Raw genomic sequence first — 22166 nt, 5'->3', positions numbered from 1 at the left:
ACAGTGAGAGAGTGAGAGAAAGCAGCATCTGTGTGAGTATGACAGGAGAACGTCTCAGCAGCATGGAAATATTCCTGCTCTTGGAAAAACATTCAGACTTCGAGGAAAAACTCACAAACGTGCGGTTTATTGCACCAGACACTGTGGGCTCAGCCAAAACAGGGGCGCCCATTTTGTCCTACCTATAACTCAGTCTATTTATTCACTGTAGTTTATGTTTTGAGTGTTATAGGAAATAGGTGGAATTTCTGCCTGCCATATGGCTGGGAAAATGGGATACGTCCCAAATGGCACCCTATTCCCTATATTGTGCACCACTTTTGACCAGGGCCCTGGCCTTTACAGGGTGCCATTTGGGACTCAGAAATGGAGTTCCCCCTCACACACAACAACCTGGAAGGAAACCAACTGTTTTTTTCCTTCAACCTAGCTAGCGACTAACTGACTGACTGTTTCTCTTCAACCTACCTAGCTACTGACTGTTTCCCTTCAACCTAGCTAGCGACTAACTGACTGACTGTTTCCCTTCAACCTACCTAGCTACTGACTGTTTTCCTTCAACCTACCTAGCTACTGATTGACTGACTGTTTTCCTTCAACCTACCTAGCTACTGACTGATTGACTGTTTTCCTTCAACCTACCTAGCTACTGACTGACTGACTGTTTCCCTTCAACCTACCTAGCTACTGACTGTTTTCCTTCAACCTAGCTAGCCACTGACTGTTTTCCTTCAAACTAGCTTCTGACTGACTGCCTGATTGATTGACTGTTTTCTTTCAACCTAGCTAGCTAGCTACTGACTGATTGACTTACTGACTGTTTTCCTTCAACCTTGCTGCTGACTGACTGACTGACTGAGGAGTTTATTGACTGATATGAACAGAAGATGGAAATGTTGTCCAGATTTCCAGAACGCCCAATGCCTGTGTTATGTCTGGGCAGGGTGTTACATTGAAAGTGACTGATTACCTTTTTACCCTCCCAAAATGGACGCTTTTTCTCTCCATGTGATCAGACGCTTTACATTTTTACATCCATTTAATATGATTATTTTCAAAAGTAAACATAACAATTTCTAAAACTTTATTAAAATGTATATTTTCTTTAGTTTATCATACAACTGAACATCTACATTTGAATGCATTTTAACCACTTTATAATGGACATATATGAACGTTTAAACATCATTTAAAAACCCATTTCATAGAGTGTGTTACAAACTGGACTATATTTACTAACTTACTTTGAAGAGATTGTGACATGAGTTAAAATAGGCGGTTTGGAATTTGGTAGTCTAAATTCAGTGTACTTGACTTTAACTGCCATTTCCTGAAAGTCTTACACTTCCCACATTTTTCTGTTTTTCAGAAGCATCTGCATTCACCATGCTGTGTGGGACTCCTTGCAACCAACTCATTGGCCTTGTGGTCAGAGTGATCCTAACCAGCTCACACAAACCAAGGCCCCTTACTTCTCCGTAGATATATTCCGCAGAGTTGCCCAGAGGGAATTGTTGATACAGTATTTTGTGCATTTCTTATTCCAGATAACATTTTCTTTGGATAAATGCATCAAAAAATGTATTTTACGTACATGTCTTTAGTATGTTACAGATATGTGACTTTAGTATGTTACTGATACGTGACTTTAGTATGTTACAGATACAGGTCTTTAGTATGTTACAGATACATGACTTTAGTATGTTACAGATACAGGTCTTTAGTATGTTACTGATACAGGTCTTTAGTATGTTACAGATACATGACTTTAGTATGTAACAGATACATGAGTTTAGTATGTTACAGATACAGGTCTTTAGTATGTTACAGATACAGGTCTTTAGTATGTTAAAGATACATGACTTTAGTATGTTACAGATACATGTATTTAGTATGTTACAGATACATGACTTTAGTATGTTACAGATACATGTATTTAGTATGTTACAGATACAGGTCTTTAGTATGTTACAGATACAGGTCTTTAGTATGTTACTGATAGAAAGATGAAAGAAGTAGTCCAGTCATGGAGTGTCTTAACAAAATTCAACCAAAATATTTAGTCTGACCTTCTATTTTCATTCTTTGTTGTATTTAAAAAAATACTCCCCAATTTCGATCTTGTCTCATCGCTGCAACTCCCCAACCGGCTCGGGAGGCGAAGGTCGAGTCATAGATCCTCCGAAACATGACCCGCCAAACCGCACTTCTTAACACCCGCCCGCTTAACCCAAAAGCCAGCTGCACCAACGTGTAGGAGGAAACATGTTCAACTGACGACCGAGGTCAGCCTGCAAGGCGCCCGGCCCGCCACAAGGAGTCGCTAGAGCAAGATGAGCCAAGTAAAGTCCCCCCAGCCAAACCCTCCCCTAACCCGGACGACACTGGGCCAAACCCTCCCCTAACCCGGACGACACTGGGCCAAACCCTCCCCTAACCCGGACGACGCTGGGCCAAACCCTCCCCTAACCCGGACGACACTGGGCCAAACCCTCCCCTAACCCGGACGACGCTGGGCCAAACCCTCCCCTAACCCGGACGACACTGGGCCAAACCCTCCCCTAACCCGGACGAGGCTGGGCCAAACCCTCCCTTAACCCGGACGACACTGGGCCAAACCCTCCCCTAACCCGGACGAGGTTGGGCCAAACCCTCCCTTAACCCGGACGACACTGGGCCAAACCCTCCCCTAACCCGGACGAGGTTGGGCCAAACCCTCCCTTAACCCGGACGACACTGGGCCAAACCCTCCCCTAACCCGGACGACGCTGGGCCAAACCCTCCCCTAACCCGGACGACACTGGGCCAAACCCTTCCCTAACCCGGACGACACTGGGCCAAACCCTTCCCTAACCCGGACGACACTGCGCCAATTGTTCGCCGCCCTGTGGGACTCCTGATCAACAACCAGTTGATCATTTTCCCCAGTCCTAACACACAGCCCGGGATCGAACCCGGGTCTGTAATGACGCCTCTAGCACTGCGATGCAGTGCCTTAGACTGCTGCGCTACTCGGGAAGCCCTAGGCTGACTTCATCCAGTGTCCAGAAAAAAATGTATTTGCCCGATATTCAAATATGTGCATATTTATTGAGATATCGCAATCATTTGCATATGTTATTACAATATTTCCGTATTATATTACAGTATTATATTTGTGTCTACAATGACCTGGTAAAAAGTTCATGCATTGATAATGATATGATTAAAGGGGGGAAATTACACTATGAGGGAGTGGTGCCTGGCCTTAAGAAGGAACAACAAATTCACTGATTGCGACAATAAATGCTGTTACTGATTTCTCTGTAGGAGCATGGAACCACCCAGAGAACAGCTTGCTATCACAGTGGCCAACATGGAAGCTTCCGGGTGAAGTATGCAGAAACCCTCTCCCACACACACACACACACACACAGACACACACACACACACACACACACACACACACACACACACACACACACACACACACACACACACACACACACACACACACACACACACTATCAGAGTGATACCAGTGACCCTGGCGTTTTTAATGCGGATTAGCTTTAAACATCCGCTGTAGGAAGGTCTCTGTGCCGAGAGAGAGAGAGAGAGAGAGAGAGAGAGAGACCTAGTCTGTCAGGCTTTGAAATGAAATGTACCACAAGCCCAAAACCCTGCTCCCACAAGCCCAGTCCCAACCCAACCACACCAAAACCACAAACCCTTTACCCCAGTCCTAACCCAACCACAGCAAAACCACAAACCCTTTACCCCAGTCCTAACCCAACCACACCAAAACCACAAACCCTTTACCCCAGTCCCAACCCAACCCAACCACACCAAAACCACAAACCCTTTTCCCCAGTCCCAACCCAACCCAACCCAACCACACCACAACCACAAACCCTTTACCCCAGTCCTAACCCAACCACACCAAAACCACAAACCCTTTACCCCAGTCCTAACCCAACCACACCACAACCACAAACCCTTTACCCCAGTCCCAACCCAACCACACCAAAACCACAAACCCTTTACCCCAGTCCCAACCCAACCCAACCACACCACAACCACAAACCCTTTACCCCAGTCCCAACCCAACCACACCACACCAAAACCACAAACCCTTTACCCCAGTCCCAACCCAACCCAACCACACCAAAACCACAAACCCTTTACCCCAGTCCTAACCCAACCACACCAAAACCACAAACCCTTTACCCCAGTCCCAACCCAACCACACCAAAACCACAAACCCTTTACCCCAGTCCTAACCCAACCCAACCACACCAAAACCACAAACCCTTTACCCCAGTCCTAACCCAACCACACCAAAACCACAAACCCTTTACCCCAGTCCTAACCCAACCACACCACACCAAAACCACAAACCCTTTACCCCAGTCCTAACCCAACCCAACCACACCAAAACCACAAACCCTTTTCCCCAGTCCCAACCCAACCACACCAAAACCACAAACCCTTTACCCCAGTCCCAACCCAACCCAACCACACCAAAACCACAAACCCTTTTCCCCAGTCCCAACCCAACCCAACCACACCAAAACCACAAACCCTTTTCCCCAGTCCCAACCCAACCCAACCACACCAAAACCACAAACCCTTTACCCCAGTTCTAACCCAACCCAAACACACCAAAACCACAAACCCTTTACCCCAGTCCCAACCCAACCCAACCACACCAAAACCACAAACCCTTTTCCCCAGTCCTAACCCAACAAAACCACACCACAACAACAAACCCTTTACCCCAGTCCTAACCCAACCACACCAAAACCACAAACCCTTTTCCCCAGTCCTAACCCAACCCAACCACACCACAACCACAAACCCTTTACCCCAGTCCTAACCCAACCCAACCACACCAAAACCACAAACCCTTTACCCCAGTCCTAACCCAACCACACCAAAACCACAAACCCTTTACCCCAGTCCTAACCCAACCCAACCACACCACAACCACAAACCCTTTACCCCAGTCCCAACCCAACCCAACCACACCAAAAGCACAAACCCTTTACCCCAGTCCTAACCCAACCCAACCACACCAAAACCACAAACCCTTTACCCCAGTCCTAACCCAACCACACCACACCGAAACCACAAACCCTTTACCCCAGTCCTAACCCAACCCAACCACACCAAAACCACAAACCCTTTACCCCAGTCCTAACCCAACCACACCAAAACCACAAACCCTTTACCCCAGTCCCAACCCAACCACACCAAAACCACAAACCCTTTTCCCCAGTCCTAACCAAACCCAACCACACCAAAACCACAAACCCTTTTCCCCAGTCCTAACCCAACCACACCAAAACCACAAACCCTTTTCCCCAGTCCTAACCCAACCACACCAAAACCACAAACCCTTTTCCCCAGTCCTAACCCAACCCAACCACACCAAAACCACAAACCCTTTACCCCAGTCCTAACCCAACCACACCAAAACCACAAACCCTTTACCCCAGTCCCAACCCAACCCAACCACACCAAAACCACAAACCCTTTTCCCCAGTCCTAACCCAACCCAACCACACCAAAACCACAAACCCTTTACCCCAGTCCCAAACCAACCACACCAAAACCACAAACCCTTTACCCCAGTCCCAACCCAACCCAACCACACCAAAACCACAAATCCTTTACCCCAGTCCTAACCCAACCACACCAAAACCACAAACCCTTTACCCCAGTCCTAACCCAACCCAACCACACCAAAACCACAAACCCTTTTCCCCAGTCCTAACCCAACCACACCAAAACCACAAACCCTTTACCCCAGTCCTAACCCAACCACACCACACCAAAACCACAAACCCTTTACCCCAGTCCTAACCCAACCACACCACACCAAAACCACAAACCCTTTACCCCAGTCCTAACCCAACCCAACCACACCAAAACCACAAACCCTTTTCCCCAGTCCCAACCCAACCACACCAAAACCACAAACCCTTTACCCCAGTCCCAACCCAACCCAACCACACCAAAACCACAAACCCTTTTCCCCAGTCCCAACCCAACCCAACCACACCAAAACCACAAACCCTTTTCCCCAGTCCCAACCCAACCCAACCACACCAAAACCACAAACCCTTTACCCCAGTTCTAACCCAACCCAAACACACCAAAACCACAAACCCTTTACCCCAGTCCCAACCCAACCCAACCACACCAAAACCACAAACCCTTTTCCCCAGTCCTAACCCAACAAAACCACACCACAACAACAAACCCTTTACCCCAGTCCTAACCCAACCACACCAAAACCACAAACCCTTTTCCCCAGTCCTAACCCAACCCAACCACACCACAACCACAAACCCTTTACCCCAGTCCTAACCCAACCCAACCACACCAAAACCACAAACCCTTTACCCCAGTCCTAACCCAACCACACCAAAACCACAAACCCTTTACCCCAGTCCTAACCCAACCCAACCACACCACAACCACAAACCCTGTACCCCAGTCCCAACCCAACCCAACCACACCAAAACCACAAACCCTTTACCCCAGTCCTAACCCAACCACACCAAAACCACAAACCCTTTACCCCAGTCCTAACCCAACCACACCACACCGAAACCACAAACCCTTTACCCCAGTCCTAACCCAACCCAACCACACCAAAACCACAAACCCTTTACCCCAGTCCTAACCCAACCACACCAAAACCACAAACCCTTTACCCCAGTCCCAACCCAACCACACCAAAACCACAAACCCTTTTCCCCAGTCCTAACCAAACCCAACCACACCAAAACCACAAACCCTTTTCCCCAGTCCTAACCCAACCACACCAAAACCACAAACCCTTTTCCCCAGTCCTAACCCAACCACACCAAAACCACAAACCCTTTTCCCCAGTCCTAACCCAACCCAACCACACCAAAACCACAAACCCTTTACCCCAGTCCTAACCCAACCACACCAAAACCACAAACCCTTTACCCCAGTCCCAACCCAACCCAACCACACCAAAACCACAAACCCTTTTCCCCAGTCCTAACCCAACCCAACCACACCAAAACCACAAACCCTTTACCCCAGTCCCAAACCAACCACACCAAAACCACAAACCCTTTACCCCAGTCCCAACCCAACCCAACCACACCAAAACCACAAATCCTTTACCCCAGTCCTAACCCAACCACACCAAAACCACAAACCCTTTACCCCAGTCCTAACCCAACCCAACCACACCAAAACCACAAACCCTTTTCCCCAGTCCTAACCCAACCACACCAAAACCACAAACCCTTTACCCCAGTCCTAACCCAACCACACCACACCAAAACCACAAACCCTTTACCCCAGTCCTAACCCAACCACACCACACCAAAACCACAAACCCTTTACCCCAGTCCTAACCCAACCCAACCACACCAAAACCACAAACCCTTTTCCCCAGTCCCAACCCAACCACACCAAAACCACAAACCCTTTACCCCAGTCCCAACCCAACCCAACCACACCAAAACCACAAACCCTTTTCCCCAGTCCCAACCCAACCCAACCACACCAAAACCACAAACCCTTTTCCCCAGTCCCAACCCAACCCAACCACACCAAAACCACAAACCCTTTACCCCAGTTCTAACCCAACCCAAACACACCAAAACCACAAACCCTTTACCCCAGTCCCAACCCAACCCAACCACACCAAAACCACAAACCCTTTTCCCCAGTCCTAACCCAACAAAACCACACCACAACAACAAACCCTTTACCCGAGTCCTAACCCAACCACACCAAAACCACAAACCCTTTTCCCCAGTCCTAACCCAACCCAACCACACCACAACCACAAACCCTTTACCCCAGTCCTAACCCAACCCAACCACACCAAAACCACAAACCCTTTACCCCAGTCCTAACCCAACCACACCAAAACCACAAACCCTTTACCCCAGTCCTAACCCAACCCAACCACACCACAACCACAAACCCTGTACCCCAGTCCCAACCCAACCCAACCACACCAAAACCACAAACCCTTTACCCCAGTCCTAACCCAACCACACCAAAACCACAAACCCTTTACCCCAGTCCTAACCCAACCACACCACACCGAAACCACAAACCCTTTACCCCAGTCCTAACCCAACCCAACCACACCAAAACCACAAACCCTTTACCCCAGTCCTAACCCAACCACACCAAAACCACAAACCCTTTACCCCAGTCCCAACCCAACCACACCAAAACCACAAACCCTTTTCCCCAGTCCTAACCAAACCCAACCACACCAAAACCACAAACCCTTTTCCCCAGTCCTAACCCAACCACACCAAAACCACAAACCCTTTTCCCCAGTCCTAACCCAACCACACCAAAACCACAAACCCTTTTCCCCAGTCCTAACCCAACCCAACCACACCAAAACCACAAACCCTTTACCCCAGTCCTAACCCAACCACACCAAAACCACAAACCCTTTACCCCAGTCCCAACCCAACCCAACCACACCAAAACCACAAACCCTTTTCCCCAGTCCTAACCCAACCCAACCACACCAAAACCACAAACCCTTTACCCCAGTCCCAACCCAACCACACCAAAACCACAAACCCTTTACCCCAGTCCCAACCCAACCCAACCACACCAAAACCACAAATCCTTTACCCCAGTCCTAACCCAACCACACCAAAACCACAAACCCTTTACCCCAGTCCTAACCCAACCCAACCACACCAAAACCACAAACCCTTTTCCCCAGTCCTAACCCAACCACACCAAAACCACAAACCCTTTACCCCAGTCCTAACCCAACCACACCACACCAAAACCACAAACCCTTTACCCCAGTCCTAACCCAACCACACCACACCAAAACCACAAACCCTTTACCCCAGTCCTAACCCAACCCAACCACACCAAAACCACAAACCCTTTACCCCAGTCCCAACCCAACCCAACCAAAACCACAAACCCTTTACCCCAGTCCTAACCCAACCACACCACAACCACAAACCCTTTTCCCCAGTCCTAACCCAACCACACCAAAACCACAAACCCTTTACCCCAGTCCTAACCCAACCCAACCACACCAAAACCACAAACCCTTTACCCCAGTCCTAACCCAACCACACCAAAACCACAAACCCTTTACCCCAGTCCTAACCCAACCCAACCACACCAAAACCACAAACCCTTTACCCCAGTCCTAACCCAACCCAACCACACCAAAACCACAAACCCTTTACCCCAGTCCTAACCCAACCACACCAAAACCACAAACCCTTTACCCCAGTCCCAACCCAACCACACCACAACCACAAACCCTTTTCCCCAGTCCTAACCCAACCACACCACACCAAAACCACAAACCCTTTACCCCAGTCCTAACCCAACCACACCAAAACCACAAACCCTTTACCCCAGTCCTAACCCAACCACACCACACCAAAACCACAAACCCTTTACCCCAGTCCCAACCCAACCACACCACACCAAAACCACAAACCCTTTACCCCAGTCCTAACCCAACCACACCGAAACCACAAACCCTTTTCCCCAGTCCTAACCCAACCACACCAAAACCACAAACCCTTTTCCCCAGTCCTAACCCAACCCAACCACACCAAAACCACAAACCCTTTACCCCAGTCCTAACCCAACCACACCAAAACCACAAACCCTTTACCCCAGTCCCAACCCAACCCAACCACACCAAAACCACAAACCCTTTTCCCCAGTCCTAACCCAACCCAACCACACCAAAACCACAAACCCTTTACCCCAGTCCCAACCCAACCACACCAAAACCACAAACCCTTTACCCCAGTCCCAACCCAACCCAACCACACCAAAACCACAAATCCTTTACCCCAGTCCTAACCCAACCACACCAAAACCACAAACCCTTTACCCCAGTCCTAACCCAACCCAACCACACCAAAACCACAAACCCTTTTCCCCAGTCCTAACCCAACCACACCAAAACCACAAACCCTTTACCCCAGTCCTAACCCAACCACACCACACCAAAACCACAAACCCTTTACCCCAGTCCTAACCCAACCCAACCACACCAAAACCACAAACCCTTTACCCCAGTCCCAACCCAACCCAACCAAAACCACAAACCCTTTACCCCAGTCCTAACCCAACCACACCACAACCACAAACCCTTTTCCCCAGTCCTAACCCAACCACACCAAAACCACAAACCCTTTACCCCAGTCCTAACCCAACCCAACCACACCAAAACCACAAACCCTTTACCCCAGTCCTAACCCAACCACACCAAAACCACAAACCCTTTACCCCAGTCCTAACCCAACCCAACCACACCAAAACCACAAACCCTTTACCCCAGTCCTAACCCAACCCAACCACACCAAAACCACAAACCCTTTACCCCAGTCCTAACCCAACCACACCAAAACCACAAACCCTTTACCCCAGTCCCAACCCAACCACACCACAACCACAAACCCTTTTCCCCAGTCCTAACCCAACCACACCACACCAAAACCACAAACCCTTTACCCCAGTCCTAACCCAACCACACCAAAACCACAAACCCTTTACCCCAGTCCTAACCCAACCACACCACACCAAAACCACAAACCCTTTACCCCAGTCCCAACCCAACCACACCACACCAAAACCACAAACCCTTTACCCCAGTCCTAACCCAACCACACCGAAACCACAAACCCTTTACCCCAGTCCCAACCCAACCACACCACAACCACAAACCCTTTCCCCCAGTCCTAACCCAACCACACCACACCAAAACCACAAACCCTTTACCCCAGTCCCAACCCAACCACACCAAAACCACAAACCCTTTACCCCAGTCCCAACCCAACCCAACCACACCAAAACCACAAACCCTTTTCCCCAGTCCCAACCCAACCCAACCACACCAAAACCACAAACCCTTTTCCCCAGTCCCAACCCAACCCAACCACACCAAAACCACAAACCCTTTACCCCAGTTCTAACCCAACCCAAACACACCAAAACCACAAACCCTTTACCCCAGTCCCAACCCAACCCAACCACACCAAAACCACAAACCCTTTTCCCCAGTCCTAACCCAACAAAACCACACCACAACAACAAACCCTTTACCCCAGTCCTAACCCAACCACACCAAAACCACAAACCCTTTTCCCCAGTCCTAACCCAACCCAACCACACCACAACCACAAACCCTTTACCCCAGTCCTAACCCAACCCAACCACACCAAAACCACAAACCCTTTACCCCAGTCCTAACCCAACCACACCAAAACCACAAACCCTTTACCCCAGTCCTAACCCAACCCAACCACACCACAACCACAAACCCTGTACCCCAGTCCCAACCCAACCCAACCACACCAAAACCACAAACCCTTTACCCCAGTCCTAACCCAACCACACCAAAACCACAAACCCTTTACCCCAGTCCTAACCCAACCACACCACACCGAAACCACAAACCCTTTACCCCAGTCCTAACCCAACCCAACCACACCAAAACCACAAACCCTTTACCCCAGTCCTAACCCAACCACACCAAAACCACAAACCCTTTACCCCAGTCCCAACCCAACCACACCAAAACCACAAACCCTTTTCCCCAGTCCTAACCAAACCCAACCACACCAAAACCACAAACCCTTTTCCCCAGTCCTAACCCAACCACACCAAAACCACAAACCCTTTTCCCCAGTCCTAACCCAACCACACCAAAACCACAAACCCTTTTCCCCAGTCCTAACCCAACCCAACCACACCAAAACCACAAACCCTTTACCCCAGTCCTAACCCAACCACACCAAAACCACAAACCCTTTACCCCAGTCCCAACCCAACCCAACCACACCAAAACCACAAACCCTTTTCCCCAGTCCTAACCCAACCCAACCACACCAAAACCACAAACCCTTTACCCCAGTCCCAACCCAACCACACCAAAACCACAAACCCTTTACCCCAGTCCCAACCCAACCCAACCACACCAAAACCACAAATCCTTTACCCCAGTCCTAACCCAACCACACCAAAACCACAAACCCTTTACCCCAGTCCTAACCCAACCCAACCACACCAAAACCACAAACCCTTTTCCCCAGTCCTAACCCAATGTTACGCACGCCTCTAGAAAGAGGGAACGCAACACCCTGCTACAACTTAACTCTCCGTGTTGTGAAAGAGGTATGGAAGTGTAGGCGTGAGCAAGGATGACACAAAGGCAGAGAATACCGTTAACAGGGAATTTATTCCTTCACGCGGTAAGGTTTGGGAAAAAGGGGCTGGACGGAACCAAAGCAAAGAAAGTAAATATCAAAGCCCCTTCTCCTACCTTACCTGCCTACCCACTACTTACCTATCTAGCACCACCTGGTGCACTAACCAAAATACAGGGGATGGTCCGCCCAGGTCTTTCCTAGTGTGCATAGACAGCAAACTACTACGGGTATATGTATGCCCGCGGGCCTCTTGCCTAAGCACTCCCTAGGTGCCTTCCCCTTCCCCCCTGGGAACAAATGAAACAGAATTACACAAATGTAAGTCAATAATCAAAACACTGCATCCTATTGACACACACAACCAATCAGCTCCCTCAGCAACAACGGACACAGTACATACCAAAATTCTTGGAAACAACCAACATGCTATAACCCTCAGCCATTAGCCTTGTCTCTCAGCAATCATCTCCCTTCTGAGCAACAGAACTGGGGCTTATATAGCTTCAGAAGAAGTTAGTAATTGGAGACAGCTGCGTCCTGATGAGGGGGCGGGGTCAGCTCTCCAAACAATCAATGTTGATTGACCAATCAGCTGCTCGTTGAGAACTTCAGGAATCCATCTCCTGAAATACATACATGATAATACACAAACCACCACAGAAACTGGGGAACGTAACACGCCCAACACAAAAAATGCAAACATACAGTTTGCAATAACAAAAATCAACGCTTCCCCAGTTACTAAACCCGTGATAGAGCGTCGGCAACCACATTTGCCGAGCCCTTCACATAGGCTATCTGTACATTATATCCTTGTACAATCAGAGCCCACCGCATAAGGCGGCGGTTCTGATTGTACATTTGCTTTAAGAACACCAAAGGATTATGGTCCGTGAAGACCATTACAGGCAAGGCACTGGAACCCACATATACCTCAAAGAACTGTAATGCTAGCAATAAAGCCAGCGTTTCCTGTTCAATTGTGGAGTACCTTGACTGACACGAGTTGAACTTACGGGAGAAGAAACTGACGGGTCGATCCACTCCATCTTCATCTTCCTGCAAGAGAACCGCACCCACCCCCACTATACTAGCGTCTACCTCCAACTTAAAAGGTTTGTCAAAGTTGGGGGCGGCAAGCACTGGGGCACTACAAAGTAGCGCTTTAGCGGACTCAAAAGCATAGTTACAGTCCTGGGACCACTTAAATGGTACCTTCGGACTAAGCAGAGATGAAAGGGGAGCTACTACCGTCGAGAAATTCTTACAGAAAGTACGATAGTAACCTACCATCCCCAGGAATCTGCGCAACTGGCGGCGAGTCGTGGGAGCAGGAAAAGCAACAATTGCTTCCACTTTGCCAGTTACTGGGCGCACTTGACCTCGTCCCACTTGTTTCCCTAAGTAAGTCACTGTAGCCTTCCCAAACTCACACTTGGCCAAATTGAGGGTTAAAGAAGCATTCGCCAACCGCTGAAACACACTTTTCAAGGTGGCGAAATGATCAGACCAAGTAGACGAATGTATTACCACATCGTCAAGATAAGCAGTACAATTTGGTACATCGGCAAAAACAATGTTAACTAACCGCTGAAAAGTAGCAGGTGCATTACACATTCCAAAGGGCATCACAGAATATTGTACGAAGTTATCTGGCGTAACGAAAGCCGAGATGTCAGAAGCTCGAGAGGTCAAAGGCACCTGCCAATAACCTTTTAGCAAATCTAATTTACTAACGTAAGCAGCAGAGCCAATTCTATCAATGCAGTCATCTAAGCGAGGTAGAGGAAAAGAATCAGTCTTTGTAACGGCATTTACTCGACGATAATCCGTACATAAGCGAGACGTACCGTCAGGCTTAGGAACAAGAATACACGGGGAACTCCAGGAGCTGTTACTGGGTTTTGCCATGTCATTCTGTAATAAATAAGCTACCTCACTTTTCATTACCTCCCTTTTCTTTGCATTAACCCGGTACGGATGCTGACTTATAGGAACAGCGTCCCCCACATCCACGTCATGTTCCAAGATGGACGTGCGACTTGGAACATCCTGAAACACAGTGAGAAAACTGTTTATCAATAAGACAAGATCCTTAGTTTGGTCTTTATCCAAATGTTCCATTTGAGATGGTAACTTTTTCAGCATCTCTGAATTACATAAGCGTTCACACTGCTGTAACGTATGGCGTAACTCCAACCCATCCTCTTTATCCTCCTCTAGATACCAGCCAGGCTTCAGCACCACCGCAGCCACACTGGAAACGGCGGGCTGGACAGGCTTTCTTGAGGAGCTGTTGGGAGAATCACGCATATAATATGCTTTCAGCATGTTAACATGACACATTCGGGAAGAACGCCTCCGATCTGGGGTCTTTATCACATAATTGGTGTCACTGAGTTTCTTTTCCACAAGATATGGTCCAGAAAAACGTGCTGACAGAGATGAGCCAGGGATTGGCAACAAAACTAAAACTTGATCACCTGGTGCAAAAGAACGGCCAACAGCCTTTTTGTCATAATGCAACTTCATGCGTTTTTGAGTAGAGGAGAGAGACTTTTGGGCTAATGCACCTGCAGCGTGCAGTCTCTCCCGTATCTTACTGACATAATCCAACACATTTTTAGGGGCGCTACTGGGTGTAGGAGATAAGATATGCTCCTTCAAAACCTTTAGCGGACCCCGTGGGGTGTGTCCAAACACAAGGTCAGCAGGGCTGAACCCTAAGGACTCTTGTATTGTTTCCCTAATAGCAAATAAGACAAAGGGCACCCCCTCATCCCAATCAGTACTGGTATCCATGCAATACTTGCGTAGCATTGCCTTCAGCGTCTGATGCCAGCGTTCGAGAGCCCCTTGACTCTCTGGATGATACGGACTGGAGACCTGATGGGAAATACACAGCGTCTTTAACACACTAGAGAACAGCTTTGACATAAAGTTGGATCCCTGGTCAGTTTGGATTACTTTAGGGAGTCCAAACGTAGAGAAGAACTTCACTAATGCCTTCACCACAGTCTTAGCCGTTATTGTCCGTAGAGGAATAGCCTCTGGGTATCGAGTAGCACTGCACATTATTGTTAGTAAGAACTGGTTACCTGACCTGGTTTTCGGCAATGGACCTACACAATCAATTATCACTTTTTCAAACGGTTCCCCCACCACAGGAATCGGGCAGAGCGGCGCACGTGGAACTGTTTGATTCGCTTTCCCAGTGAGTTGACATACGTGGCATGTCTTACAGAATTGGACAACGTCAGACTTCAAACCTGGCCAAAAAAAATGTCGAAGGACTCGGTTATAAGTCTTCGTGATCCCTAAGTGTCCGGACCACGCCTGGTCATGGGCGAGTGACAGCACCTGCTGTCGGAATGGTGTAGGAACAACCACTTGACACACTTCACTCCAGTCACTAACGGTGTCATGAGCTGCCCATTTACGCATCAAAACTCCTGCTTCCATAAAGTAGGCAGTCTCTTTAGTTTTAGCTTCCTCAATGGAAGTTACCGAAGCAAAACACTTGCGAAGACTGATGTCTCCCTTTTGACATTCAATCACCTTCTCGGGGGTGACAGTCAAAAGAATGTCATGTAATTGGGGCGCGATTTCACTTCCCCTGGGCTGTTTGTCAGAGGTGATCAGCTTCTTAGAGGTAGTACACAACCCATCCTCTTGATCAACTTCTTTAAACAAAACAGTTTTTGACAAATCTATCACGTCACCCATTTGTCTTGCCTGAGCACGAGTGACAGCACAAGCGGGGAACACATGGGGATAACTCTGTGCCAACTCATTGGAGAGAGAGTGGTCACTTTTATCCAACACTTCCAATACGGGTACTACCTTTCCTCCAGCAATATCGTTACCCATTATAAAGGTCACACCTTCTACTGGCAACTTAGGACGTACCCCTACTCTGAATATTCCACTGATTAACTCAGAGTGTACATTCACAAAGTGCAACGGCACTGGGACAAAACCCATTTCAATACCCTGAACTAACACACTGGAACCACAGTATGTATTGTCGGATAAGGGCAACACATCAACCAATATAAATGACTGCGCCGCCCCTGTATCTCTAAGGATTTTAACAGGACGCTGAGATGCTTCGTCATTCGCTATGGACACAAACCCCTCAAAAATGAACGGTTCGTAACTGCGGTCGGGTACTGAGACTTTCAAACTACATTTACTCTGAGGCACCTGTTTTGTTTCAGACCTCACAACAGTACGAATTAGCCCAACACCTGTTGGCGGCTTGGCACGAAAAGGCATCCCTTGTTTGCGTTTTAGTAGGAAGCAATCATTAATCACATGTCCCACTTTATGACAATAGAAACAGGGACGCTCATTTTTCTGGCGTGCTTGATATACTGTGGGCCGACTGGGACTAAAAGTAGGCAACTCAGTAGCTCTACTCTCAGTATGAGCCGAAAACACACTCTTGTGCGTCAACACAAACTCATCTGCCAACACAGACGCTTCTGACAGGGAGGATACTTTCTGTTCATTTAGGTATACTACAATGCGTTCGGGTAAGCAATTTTTAAACTCTTCCAACAAAATTAACTCCCGGAGAGAGTTGAAATCAGTTACCTTACTAGCAGCATGCCATTTATCAAACAGATTTCCCTTGTCTCTAGCAAATTCCACATAAGTCTTACTAGGAGACTTTCTATGAGACCTAAATCTCTGTCGGTATGCCTCAGGCACAAGCTCATAAGCACGAAGAACGGTAGCTTTGACCACTTCATAGTTCAAACTATCTTCCAAAGGTAGCGCTGATAAAACCTCTTGGGCTTTTCCAGTTAATTTACACTGAAGTAATAAGCACCATACTTCTTCAGGCCATTTCAAGGCTACGGCTATACGTTCAAACACACAAAAATAGGAGTCAACCTCTGATTCTCTAAACAAAGGTACTAAGGCAATCTGCCTACTAATGTCAAACGTGTTGGAAGCTCCAGCTGGTGAGGACGACTCACTAACAGGCACAGTAGGAACAAAGGCTAGCCTCGCTGTCTCTGCCTCCAATTCCATTTGGCGCATTTTGAAATCCATCTGCCGCTGTTCTCTTTCTTTTTCAGCCTCTATTTTACAGATTTCTAACTGCCGCTGTTCTCTTTCTTTTTCAGCCTCTATTTTACAGATTTCTAACTGGAGATTTTCTCGCCTAATTTGGGCTCTCTCTTCCGCTTCCAGTTGAAACTGTATAGAACGGACATCCCTTCTGGCATCACCAGTTGACAGTGGGGAGAGCGGATCAAAACGGGGCAATGTGGCTGGAGCTTTAGCCTCGCCTTCGGTCTCATAAACCGACGGGCTTACAGGAGCAGCAACATCCCCTACAGGGGTAGTAGGTTCAGGCAGCGGTAACACAAGCACCTCTTCTAACAATACATTTAACACTAGTTTCTTAACCTCCGCCTTAACTAAATTGTGCGAAATAGACAATGAATAATGGTCAGCCAAGGTCATTAAATCACTTTTACGACACTTATTAAACACCTCCCACGACGGGTTATCCAAAAAGGATTGTACATCAAAAGTAGCCATTGTAAACTACTACACCAAACACAAGAGCCAACAAATAGCTAATGCTATGACGCTCAACACTGAACTAACCACAAACTAAACTAGTCACCCTTTTCTCACAAATCACAGAAAGCTCAGTGCAGCAGGGTCCGGGGGGTTTTAATGGGATCCCGGATGAGCCCCCATTATGTTACGCACGCCTCTAGAAAGAGGGAACGCAACACCCTGCTACAACTTAACTCTCCGTGTTGTGAAAGAGGTATGGAAGTGTAGGCGTGAGCAAGGATGACACAAAGGCAGAGAATACCGTTAACAGGGAATTTATTCCTTCACGCGGTAAGGTTTGGGAAAAAGGGGCTGGACGGAACCAAAGCAAAGAAAGTAAATATCAAAGCCCCTTCTCCTACCTTACCTGCCTACCCACTACTTACCTATCTAGCACCACCTGGTGCACTAACCAAAATACAGGGGATGGTCCGCCCAGGTCTTTCCTAGTGTGCATAGACAGCAAACTACTACGGGTATATGTATGCCCGCGGGCCTCTTGCCTAAGCACTCCCTAGGTGCCTTCCCCTTCCCCCCTGGGAACAAATGAAACAGAATTACACAAATGTAAGTCAATAATCAAAACACTGCATCCTATTGACACACACAACCAATCAGCTCCCTCAGCAACAACGGACACAGTACATACCAAAATTCTTGGAAACAACCAACATGCTATAACCCTCAGCCATTAGCCTTGTCTCTCAGCAATCATCTCCCTTCTGAGCAACAGAACTGGGGCTTATATAGCTTCAGAAGAAGTTAGTAATTGGAGACAGCTGCGTCCTGATGAGGGGGCGGGGTCAGCTCTCCAAACAATCAATGTTGATTGACCAATCAGCTGCTCGTTGAGAACTTCAGGAATCCATCTCCTGAAATACATACATGATAATACACAAACCACCACAGAAACTGGGGAACGTAACACCCAACCACACCAAAACCACAAACCCTTTACCCCAGTCCTAACCCAACCACACCACACCAAAACCACAAACCCTTTACCCCAGTCCTAACCCAACCACACCACACCAAAACCACAAACCCTTTACCCCAGTCCTAACCCAACCCAACCACACCAAAACCACAAACCCTTTACCCCAGTCCCAACCCAACCCAACCAAAACCACAAACCCTTTACCCCAGTCCTAACCCAACCACACCACAACCACAAACCCTTTTCCCCAGTCCTAACCCAACCACACCAAAACCACAAACCCTTTACCCCAGTCCTAACCCAACCCAACCACACCAAAACCACAAACCCTTTACCCCAGTCCTAACCCAACCACACCAAAACCACAAACCCTTTACCCCAGTCCTAACCCAACCCAACCACACCAAAACCACAAACCCTTTACCCCAGTCCTAACCCAACCCAACCACACCAAAACCACAAACCCTTTACCCCAGTCCTAACCCAACCACACCAAAACCACAAACCCTTTACCCCAGTCCCAACCCAACCACACCACAACCACAAACCCTTTTCCCCAGTCCTAACCCAACCACACCACACCAAAACCACAAACCCTTTACCCCAGTCCTAACCCAACCACACCAAAACCACAAACCCTTTACCCCAGTCCTAACCCAACCACACCACACCAAAACCACAAACCCTTTACCCCAGTCCCAACCCAACCACACCACACCAAAACCACAAACCCTTTACCCCAGTCCTAACCCAACCACACCGAAACCACAAACCCTTTACCCCAGTCCCAACCCAACCACACCACAACCACAAACCCTTTCCCCCAGTCCTAACCCAACCACACCACACCAAAACCACAAACCCTTTACCCCAGTCCTAACCCAACCACACCACACCAAAACCACAAACCCTTTACCCCAGTCCCAACCCAACCACACCAAAACCACAAACCCTTTACCCCAGTCCTAACCCAACCCAACCACACCAAAACCACAAACCCTTTACCCCAGTCCCAACCCAACCCAACCACACCAAAACCACAAACCCTTTACCCCAGTCCTAACCCAACCACACCACACCAAAACCACAAACCCTTTACCCCAGTCCCAACCCAACCCAACCACACCAAAACCACAAACCCTTTACCCCAGTCCTAACCCAACCCAACCACACCAAAACCACAAACCCTTTACCCCAGTCCTAACCCAACCACACCACACCAAAACCACAAACCCTTTACCCCAGTCCTAACCCAACCACACCAAAACCACAAACCCTTTTCCCCAGTCCTAACCCAACCCAACCACACCAAAACCACAAACCCTTTTCCCCAGTCCTAACCCAACCACCCACAACCCCCAAACCCCGCTCCCACAACGAGAGAGAGAGAGAGAGACAGAGAGAGAGACAGAGAGAGAGAGAGACAGAGAGAGAGACAGAGAGAGAGACAGAGAGAGAGAGAGACAGAGAGAGAGAGAGAGAGAGAGAGACAGAGACAGAGAGAGAGAGAGAGAGACAGAGACAGACAGAGAGACAGAGAGACAGAGAGAGAGAGAGAGAGAGAGAGAGAGAGACACAGAGAGAGAGACACAGAGAGAGAGAGACACAGAGAGACACAGAGAGACACAGAGAGACACAGAGAGACACAGAGAGACACAGAGAGAGACACAGAGAGAGACACAGAGAGAGACACAGAGAGAGACAGAGAGACACAGAGAGACACAGAGAGAGACAGAGAGACACAGAGAGACACAGAGAGAGACAGAGAGAGAGAAGTGCATTCAACGAAAGCAGAGAGAAAACATTTTAATTAGCAGCTGTCCCTGATTTGCATGGTAGTAAATGTATGTTCCTGGAAAAGAAAAGAGGCGGGAGAGGGGAAGAGAAGTGGCTTCAACGAAAGCACCATGGCCGTATCACAGAACCAGCGAAGGAGACAATGCTTCCTCTAAACCGTACATTGTTGACTATTCCATTTCTACCCAATCACAGTGCAGACTTCCAACAACATTTTTTTTCTTCAGGGCAGCCCTCCTAACCTAGAGGCAGCTTTTAGTTTTTTTTGGGGGGGGGCCCTCCTAACCTAGAGGCAGCTTTTAGATTTTTTTGGTGGGGGCCCTCCTAACCTAGAGGCAGCTTTTAGTATTTTTTTGGGGGGGGCCCTCCTAACCTAGAGGCAGCTTTTAGATTTTTTTGGTGGGGGCCCTCCTAACCTAGAGGCAGCTTTTAGTATTTTTTTGGTGGGGGCCCTCCTAACCTAGAGGCAGCTTTTAGTATTTTTTTGGGGGGGGGCCCTCCTAACCTAGAGGCAGCTTTTAGTATTTTTTTGGTGGGGGCCCTCCTAACCTAGAGGCAGCTTTTAGTATTTTTTTGGGGGGGGCCCTCCTAACCTAGATGCAGCTTTTAGATTTTTTTGGTGGGGGCCCTCCTAACCTAGAGGCAGCTTTTAGTATTTTTTTTTTGGGGGGGGCCCTCCTAACCTAGAGGCAGCTTTTAGGTTTTTTTTGGGGGTGGGGGGGGGCCCTCCTAACCTAGAGGCAGCTTTTAGGTTTTTTTTGGGGGGGGGGGAGGGCCCAGCCACCATTGTAAACAGGGCCTTTTATTCAAAGTGTCTCAGAGTAGGAGTGCTGATCTTGGATGAGTTTAGACTTTTAGATCAGAATGCATACGAATACGAGGACAGGTGGGGATCTGATCCTAGATCAGAATGCATACGAATACGAGGACAGGGGGGGGACCTGATCCTAGATTATAATGAATCAGATTACATAGATGGGGGGGGACCTGATCCTAGATTAGAATGAATCAGATTACACAGACGGGTGGGGGGACCTGATCCTAGATTATAATGAATCAGATTACATAGACGGGGGGGGACCTGATCCTAGATTATAATGAATCAGATTACATAGACGGGGGGGGACCTGATCTTAGATCAAAATGAATCAGATTACATAGATGGGGGGGGGGGGACCTGATCCTAGATTATAATGAATCAGATTACACAGACAGGTGGGGGGGGCTGATCCTAGATCTGCACTCCTACCCTGAGATGCTTTATGATTCCAGGCCCAGAAGCTGGTGGTGTGACTGTACAGCTTTAGGCTTTTTTGGAAGGGGGGGGGGGGGTCAAGTCCAGTCTAGCCACCCCTCTATACCAGCGGATGGAGCAGTCTCCCTGCCTTCCTAACAGCAAGGCTGGATCATACCAAATGGAGAGTTTGCTTTAGACAGGGTGAGTGCTTCTACACCTGCATTGCTTGCTGTTTGGGGTTTTAGGCTGGGGGTTTCTGTACAGCACTTTGAGATATCGGCTGATGTAAGAAGGGCTATATAACTACATTTGATTTGATTTGATTTGAGTAGACAATGAACTATATTGTGAGTGTAAACTGAGCTGTTATTATGGTAAAGCCATCTGAAATAAAAGTGTGGATGTT

Source organism: Salmo salar, chromosome 07 (genome assembly GCF_965601325.2).
Source record: "Salmo salar chromosome 07, fSalSal1, whole genome shotgun sequence".
NCBI lineage: Eukaryota > Metazoa > Chordata > Actinopteri > Salmoniformes > Salmonidae > Salmo > Salmo salar.
The sequence above is the reverse complement of the archived record's forward strand: the minus strand, read 5'-3'. Positions refer to the sequence as shown.